This window comes from Arachis stenosperma, chromosome 4 (assembly GCF_014773155.1).
Source record: "Arachis stenosperma cultivar V10309 chromosome 4, arast.V10309.gnm1.PFL2, whole genome shotgun sequence".
Classification (NCBI taxonomy): Eukaryota; Viridiplantae; Streptophyta; class Magnoliopsida; order Fabales; family Fabaceae; genus Arachis; species Arachis stenosperma.
This window is the reverse complement of record NC_080380.1, coordinates 53590769-53599717: the sequence shown is the minus strand read 5'-3', so window position 1 is coordinate 53599717 and position 8949 is coordinate 53590769. Positions and strand designations below refer to the sequence as shown.

At 39.3% G+C, this 8949-nt stretch overlaps 1 non-coding gene across 1 annotated transcript; it reads left to right on the top strand.

The window, feature by feature from the left end:
- The first annotated feature begins 7668 nt into the window (after nucleotides 1–7668).
- On the top strand, nucleotides 7669–7772 carry LOC130977407 (small nucleolar RNA R71). The gene has a single exon (XR_009085098.1). It is a non-coding gene; the product is annotated as a small nucleolar RNA R71 (small nucleolar RNA).
- The last annotated feature ends 1177 nt before the right edge of the window (nucleotides 7773–8949 follow it).

Genomic DNA, 8949 nt, shown 5'->3' with positions numbered 1-8949 from the left:
CTAAAGTTATGTGAATGATGATAAGTGTATGATTGAATGATGCCTTCTCCCTTCAGTCCTTGGTCTTTTTAGCCTTTTTCTGCCAAAGATTGGCTTCAAAACTGGGTCAGAAGCTCTTCTAAAATTGCCAGGTGCGATTTCATTAAAGGAGTCATCATGCGGCATCGGCGTGTACACGTACAGCACGCGTACGCGTCCCTAGACTTGGATTTTCTTTATTCCTCCACTTTGCATGCTTTCTCTTCACTTCTTTGATCCATTCCTAGACCTTCTCAATATGAAATCACTAATAAACACATCAAGGCATCTAGTGAAATCAAATGGAGATTAAAATTATCAATTTAAGGGCCTAAAAGTATGTTTTCACACTTAAGCATAAATTAGGGGACAATCACAAAACCATACTATTTCTTTGATTAAATGTGAGAAAAGGTTGACAAAGTACTCTGAATTCAACATAATGTGAACCCTAAAAATGGGGTTTATCAATTGTGTCTAAATTAATGTTGTCAATTGAGAATGTACTTGTGTTGATGTTGAGCAATGTCCCTACAGTCTTTAAGTCAATTACATTTAGTTTCTTTAGTTTTGAATAAGAAAAATCATGTATGAAATAGAACATGCTTCCATAGTTAGTTTAGGAATTTCAATTAAGTCATGTGCATTTAGTTCTTTAGTTTACCTTTGGCTTCCAAGCTTAGATGTTTAGGCCACTGCACCAATGCTTAGATTTTAGGCTTTGATCTTGAGTTCAATAAAAGAAAATGAAAGAAAATGTTGTGAAAAAGGAGAGTAAAGTCCAATGTTGTAGGATAAAGTCCTAGCGTTTGTGGTGGTGTTTGCTAGCTAAGTTGGTTCATCAATAAGGTACAAGGCTAAGATATCTCTTGAATTATGAGCTTGAAGTGCTTTCTAGGAGACTTAGATGAATAATAAGATCCTAAAAAGAGAAAAAGATAATGAAAAAGAAAGAAAAGAGCAAGAAATAAAGCTAGGCACCAATAGTTTGAACCTTGAGGCATGTGTCTGTGGTGTTTCTGTGCAAGGATCTGCTTGGATGATTAGGTTCTGAGGAGTGTTTTATCACTCAATAACTTGGGTTAACTAACCCGGGATTATCAACTGAAAGTCCACTATAAAGAGCAACCTTGTCACAACACATTTAGCAACCCAAAGAGGTACTGGACACCAAGGTCTCAGGAATGAATAACAAACCATGTGCCTGTGTTGTGTATGTGCTGAGGAGAGACTTGAGTGAGTAAGCTCGTAGGGGTTTTTCAACACCTAGCACCTTGAATCAACTGGTTCGAGAGTGTTGCCTGAAAGCTTATCATAAAGAGTTGCCTCAACACGGAGCACTTAGCTAAAGAAAGCAATAAGCTCTAAAGAGAAAAAGAAAACAAAAACAAAGCTAGGTTGATGATCAAAGAATAAGAGTCTCATAGAAGGAAAGAGAGTAAGTATTTAAGGGCATATTATAGCCTAGAACCCAGCAAAAACATGAACCTAAATTGTCATGCATGAAACTCCATGAACCAAGGCTTTGAATTCTTTCAATAAGGACTTGTATCTCTTTGTATTCTCATTCATTCCTCTTATATTCTATCACTTGCTTGAGGACAAGCAAGATTTAAGTTTGGTGTTGTGATGCTAGGGCATCTTGGCTAGTTTCACAAGTGATTTTTAGTATGTTTTAGGTTAGTTTCATGCAATTTCTTAGGTAATAAGCAAGTATTTGGTTGAGTATGCATTCATATCTTGATTCAATCAAACATTGTGAAGTCTACACATTTTCATGAGAATAAGGCAAGGATTGATTGATGTAATGAGTGGTGCATTATCTCATGATTAGAGCAAGGCATTGATGCAAATTGTTTGATTGATTTCAGGTAAGAAGAAGCAGAGAAGAGCCACATTAGTACCACTAACGTGGCCATTAACGTGGGCTTAATTGGCTTTCCCAAAATGATTGAAGCTTTGGCTTCTTCCTCCATATCCAACACCACAAAGTCTTCTGGGAAGATGAAGTCTCCTACCTTCACCAACAAGTCTTCTACTACTCCATGGGAAAATTTAAATGATCGGTCTGCTAATTGAAGTGCTATTTTTGTTGGTTTGGCTTCCTTAATTTTGATTCTCTTCATCATTGCTAAGGACATTAAATTTATGCTAGCTCCTAAATCACATAAGGCTCTTTCCACTGTGATTTCTCCTATAATATAGGGAATTTGGAAGCTCCCAGAGTCCTTCAATTTCTGAGGTAGTTTGTGTTGAATAATAGCACTATATTCCTCAGTTAACACCACAGTTTCATCATTTCTCCAGCTCCTTTTCTTGGTCATTAACTCCTTCAAAAACATGGCACATAGTGGCATTTGCTCTAGTGCTTTAGCAAAGGAGATGTTGATTTAGAGTCTCTTGAAAACTTCCAAGAATCTGGAGAATTGGTTATCCTTTTCATTCTTCTTCAATCATTGAGGGTAAGGTGCTTTTGGAACATATGGTTTCAAGACTTCTTTTTCTTGGGGTGGGTTGGAGGTAGGTGCTTGTGCTTCTTTTTTGTCACTTAAACTTTCATCCACTTTCTTTCCTTGTGTTTCCCTTGAGGATTCCTTCAGTTCCTTCCCACTCCTTAGTGTGATGGTCTTACATTCCTCCCTTGGGTTTGCCATGGTATCACTACAAGAACTGTGGTTAGGGACTTGCTTGGATAGGTATCCAACTTGTACCTCAAGCTTCTTGATGGCAGCTCCTTGGTTTTGCATATTGGATCTCACCTCCTCCTTGAAAGCTCTCATGTCCTTAGATTCCTTGCAAAGTTCTCCAAGCAAAGCCTCAATACGGGATAATCTATCTTCAGATGCCTGTGATGGTACGCTAGAATTTGGATGTTGAGGATGGCTATCTTGTGTTTGATATGGAGGTTGGAAAGATGTGTTATGTGGGGTATGATATGGTCTTTGGTTGGAGTGTTGATAAGTGGAGTTCTTGTAATGGTTGGGGTTTTGAGGTCTAAGGTCTTGGTTTTGGTTTTGGTTTTGCTGGTTTGCCCACCCAGAGTTTGGGTGATTCTTCCAACCAGGATTGTAGTTTTTGGAGTGTGGATCATAGGGTTGTCTTGATGAGTTCCTAACATAATTGGCTTGTTCCCAATCACCTCCTTCCTCTGCATTCACCCCTTCTTGAGCTGGTGGTTGAGTATTGATTACCGCAACTTGGTTCCTCTCCATCTGCTTGGTGAGCTCTGCTAGTTGATTGGTAATCAACTTGTTTTGAGCTAGCAATGCATCCATATGGCTCAACTCCATCACTCCTCTATTGGTGCTCCGATCTAAGGCATAGAAGTACTCATTATTAGCCACAGTTTCAATGATATCTATAGCCTCTTCTATGGTCTTTTTTGTATTGAGAGATGCTTCTGAAAAGTTGTCCAGAGCCTTCTTTACTTCTCTAAAAAGGCCTTCATAGAAAATATGCAGCTGCACCCATTTGTTGAATATATCAAGTGGACATTTTCATGTTAGCTCCTTGTATGTTTTCCAAGCTTCATACAAAGTCTTTCCATCTGGCTGCCTGAAGGTTTGCACCTCTGTTCTCAATTTGATTATCCTATGTGGAGGATAAAACTTTGTTAGAAACTTGTTGACAACATCCTCCCAGGTGGTAAGACTCTCCTTATGAAAGGACTCAAGCCACTTAAGTGCTTTGTCCCTAAAAGAAAAGAGGAACAAGAGCAATCTATAGGTGTTAGGATGAACACCATTGGCCTTCATAGTGTCACATATTCTCAAAATTGTGGTTAGATGCTACTTGGGATCCTCCTATTGATGGATGAAAATAGAATTTCACACAAACTCGCCGACAAGTATACCGGATCGCATCAAGTAGTAATAACTCACTAGAGTGAGGTCGATCCTACAGGGATTGATGGATCAAACAACTTTAGTGAGCTAACAGTGGTGAATTGTGTGCAATTGAGGCAGTAGAAAGTAAATTACAGTGAATTAAAAGTGCAGAATGTAAATCAACAGAAGCTTAAAGAGCAAGAAAAGTAAATTGCATCAAATGTAAAGGGAATTGGGTGCAGGGAAATTAAAGAAAGCATTAAATCAGACTTCAGAACAATTGCAAAAGATTTAAATTGCATGAAAAGTAAATTCAAATCACAGCAAACTCAAATGTAAAGTTGTAGAAAGTAAATTTGCAGAAGAGAATTATTAGAAACTGAAATTTCATGAGCCAAATTGAATACTGAAATGTAATAGTGCAAAAAAATAAAAGTGTATCAACTATGATAAGCTCTTTGGAGTCTCTAATCCTCCAAGAGAGATCTGGAGTCTTTAATCCTCCAGCCTGAGCCTTCTATTCTACCACCACTCCTACTGTGCGCCCCTCTCATTACTGTGAACTAAAGCCTTTTTATACGCATTCCTAAATTACAAATGAAATTGAAATTGAAAACAAATTACAACTCAAATGAAATTCCTATTCTAATTGTTTGTTGTGCCTTTGAGTGATGTCAATGGGCTCTGCTTGCTTTGGTGTGTCAATGTGCTTGGAATCAGATTTAATTGAGCAAAAATTCACTTCCAGGAGAGCGTTCTCTAAATGAGCACAGCATTCTCTAACGAGCACTCGCCATGCGTACGCGTCACCTACACGTACGCGTGGGTCTTCAAACATGCCACTTCCACACTGCCGCTCAGCCCACGCTTGCGCGTCCTTCTTCAGGTAAGTCCTACCCACGCATACGCGTCATGCATGCGTACGCGTTGATGGCTATACTTCCATTCCAATTTTTCTTTGCTCGAAAATGCTCACTCTTGCAACGTAGCGTTCTCTTTGTAATTGAACGCCCATCACATCCACGCGTACGTGTCATGCATGCGTATGCATGGGTCTTCAAAAATCCTTGCCCAACTCGTAAGCGTTATGTATGCGTGCGCGTCGTAGGTTTTTCGCGCCAAGAGTGCTCTCCTTGTTTAAATCATGGGCCACGCTTTTAAAAGCATGGCCTAAGGCTCCAAAGCATGCTCAAACTCCAAATTGTGTCCAGAATTCTTCATTTGAGCTTATTTTGTGATTTCTGCTTCTTTTCCTTCATCTTTTCACCTATTATCAACCAAACAGATACATCAAAGCCTTGCATAATCATCAAATCTTGCATTATTCATATTATCAACTAAATCTTGCAAGAAATCTAATGAAAATGAATAAAATTACCAATGTTTGATTGAATTAAGACAAGCATGAATTTCTCACTCAAACACTTACTTATTGCCTAAAAATGCATGAAAACCAAGTAAAAACTAATGAAATAGGCTTGTGAAACTAGCCTAAGATGACTTGTCATCACAATACCAAACTTAAATCTTGCTTGTCCCCAAGCAAGCATTAAGACAGAACAAGAATGAGTGAAGACAGAGAAGAGGATAGTCTTTATTTGGAAAACATTCAATACTGGTTAACAGGGTTTTCATGCATGGTATCTTAGAGATTTTTATTTTGTGGCTTAGACATCAACACTCATTTAGATCTTTACTTGAATTACACAAAAAATTGAGACTTGTTATTACTTGGTTCTTGGTTTTTCTTGCTCTCTTTCTTTTGATTGAGATTTATTGCTTAGCTCAGGCTTAATGCTATGTGATAAGGCAGCTTTTTAGAGTAAGCTTTCAGCCAGCATCTCCGCCCCAGTTAGTTCAAGATGCTAGGTGTTGAAACACCCCTATGGGCTTACTTGCTCAAGCCTCTCCTTAGAACACACACATCACAGGCATTTAGCTTGTTATGTTCATCTCTGTTTGTTCTTTGGAAATTGATGCCCAGCACTTCTTTGGGTTACTAAATGCTTTGTCTTAAAGTAGCTCTTGATGGTGGACTTTTGATTGGCAATCCCGGGTTAGTTAACCCAAGTTACCGGGTGATAAAGTACCCCTTAGAACCTAGTTATCCAAGCTTATCTTTGTACAAGAACATCATAGGTATTTATCCAAATTTCCAGCCATTGGTGCCCAGCCTTGTTTATTTCTTCTTTTTTTTTTGTTTCTTTTTCTTGAATTTTCTTTCTTTTTATTTTGGACCTTTTTCATTTGTCAATTCTCATGAAATGTAACTCAAGTTCATATCACAAAGTCATGCCAACATTCTGCCTTATTTATAAGTCAACTAATGAACCAGCACATACCACCACATAACCTTATTTTGTCTCATATCATACCAGACTTTTACTCTTTCTCTATTTCACAGTTATTTTTCTTTTATTCAAGCATGAGGAACAAAGTATATAATTCAAGTAAGATGAAAGTGAATCAAGCACTTAGACTAGCAAGCCATAACAACATGAAAACAAACATTGTCATGAGGGACAGAGGCATTAAGTTGATGCTTGCTCCCAGGTCACAGAGCCCTTTATCAAACATTGTCTCTCCTATAACACAGGGAATGTGGAAACTCCCTGGATCCTTCTTCTTTATAGGTGGCCCTGTTTGGATAATAGCACTGCACTCCCTGTTCATCTTTATTATCTGTCCACCCTTCAATGAACTCTTCTTGGCCAGTAGCTCCTTTATATACTTGATGTAGGAGGGCATTTGCTGGAGGGCCTTAATGAATGGTATATTTATATCAAGAGATGCAAACATCTCGAGGAACCTTGAATACATTCTCCCTGCTACACCACCCTTAAGCCTTTGGGGGAAGGGTGCATATGGGTTCAGGATCTTCCCTTTCCTTAGCTCTTCCCTGAGTGTGGGTTGGGGTGCATGATTTTCCTTCGGGCTGTCTTGGAGGTGTTCTGTTTGTATGTCTACTTCCTCCACACTCTTCTCATCACTTGTGGTGATCATCTTACATTCTTCCCACCTGACCTTCCTTGTTTCTTCTCTTGGATTCTTCTCCGTGTCGTTGGGAAATCCATCAGTGGGTTTGGGAATTTGTTATGATAGATACCCTACTTGGGACTCCAGTCTCTTGATGGTTTCCCCTTGGTTTTTGATATTGGCTCGCACTTCATCCTTAAATACCTTATTGTCTTGGACTTCTCTACATATGTCTTCAAGTAGAGTCTCAATCTTTGAAAGTCTATCCTCGGTTAGTGATGGTGGGGTGAGATTAGGTGGTTGTTGATAGGATCTATGTGAGGTATGTTGGTGAGTTGCATTGTTGTTGGAATTGTGGTTGTGGCGTCTCTGGTCTTGGCCTTGGTCTTGTTGATTCCCCCACCCAAAGTTGGGGTAATTTCTCCATCCAGAATTGTAAGTTTGGGAGTATGGATCATGGATTTGTCTGGGTGAGTTCCCAACGTAGTTGGCTTGTTCCCAGTCACCTTATTCCCCTGCAATCACTCCTTCTTGAGCTGGTGATGAAGTGATGACTGCTGCAACTTGGTTTTCCTCCACCTTCTTGGTAAGATCTGCTAACTGCTTTGTGATTTTCTTATTTTGAGCCAGTAATGCATCCATGTGGTTTAGCTCCATTACTCCTCGAGTGCTGCTTCTTTCAGAAGCATAGAAGTAGTCATTCTCAGCTACCGTCTCAATGACATCTATGGCTTCTTCAATGGTTTTCTTCTTGTGTAGAGAGCCCCCTGAGGAATGGTCTACAGACTTCTTTGACTCATAAGAGAGACCTTCATAGAAAATGTGAAGCTAAACCCATTCATTGAACATGTCTGGTGGGCATCTTCTTGTTAAGTCCTTGAATCTCTCCCATGCCTCATAGAGAGTCTCAGCATCTTGTTGCCTGAAAGTTTACACCTCAGCTCTCAGCCTATTAATTCTTTGAGGAGGGTAGAATCTTGCCAAAAATTTGTTCACCACATCTTCCCAATTTGTTAAGCTCTCCTTTGGGAATGACTCCAACCACTTGGATGCTTTGTCCCTAAGTGAAAAAGGGAACAAAAGTAGCCTATAGACATCCGGGTGGACTCCATTAGACTTCACAGTGTCATATATTCTCAGCAAAGTGGTTAGATGTTGATTGGGGTCTTCTTGGGCACTTCCTCCAAATGAGCAGTTGTTCTGAACAAGGGTGATGAGCTGGTGTTTTAATTCAAAAGTTGTTGGCATGTATGGTGGACTTTTGGATGCTACTTCCACAATTTCCTGGATTTGGATTGATGTAAGAGCCTAGAACTCTCCTCTCTTGCCCAGTATGATTTGTAGGGCCTTCTCTGGCATGGTTGTGAGCTTCTCCTTCATGATTGTTTTCCAAATTCACCTCCATGTTTGTTTCAAAATACTCTTCCTCTTCCTCAGCACCAATAACTCCTTTCCCTCTTGCTTCCCTCCTTAATCTCCCGAGGGTCCTTTCCGGTTCTGAATCGAAGGAAGTTGAAGCTCCACTTCTTCTCCCGTCATACAATTAACAGAGCACACAACAAGAACTAAAATGAGGAGATTATTCTTGTTAGAGTGATTGTTAGTGTGAGTGGTGCAAATTATCAAACAGTTAGTGGGTTAGTGAGCAGAATTGTAAATAATAACAAAGAGAGAAAGAAAACAGAGAGGGTATAGGGGATGAGGAAGAAACTGAATAAACTGAAGGTAAATGGCTAGATAAAGTAATCAAACAAAATAAAAAAAATGCTCAATCTAGTGAACTTCCAACTTAATCATTGTTGATACAAAATCAATCCCCGGCAACGGCGCCATAAACTTGATGCACGAAAACTTGTCTCTCAACAAATTTTCCTTCGGTAAGTATACCGAATTGTCGTCAAGTAAAAACTCACAATAGAGTGAGGTCGAATCCCACAGGGATTGATTGGTCAAACAACTTTAGTTGGAAGAGTATGCTAGTTGAGCTAAACAGAGTATAGTTTGAGAATCGCAGAAAATTAAATAGCGGGAAAGTAAATAGCAAAAAATAAAGTGCAGAATCTTAAATGGAAATTTGAGGAAGTGATCATGGAAATAAATGGTAGAAAGTAAAGAGAATGGATAAGAT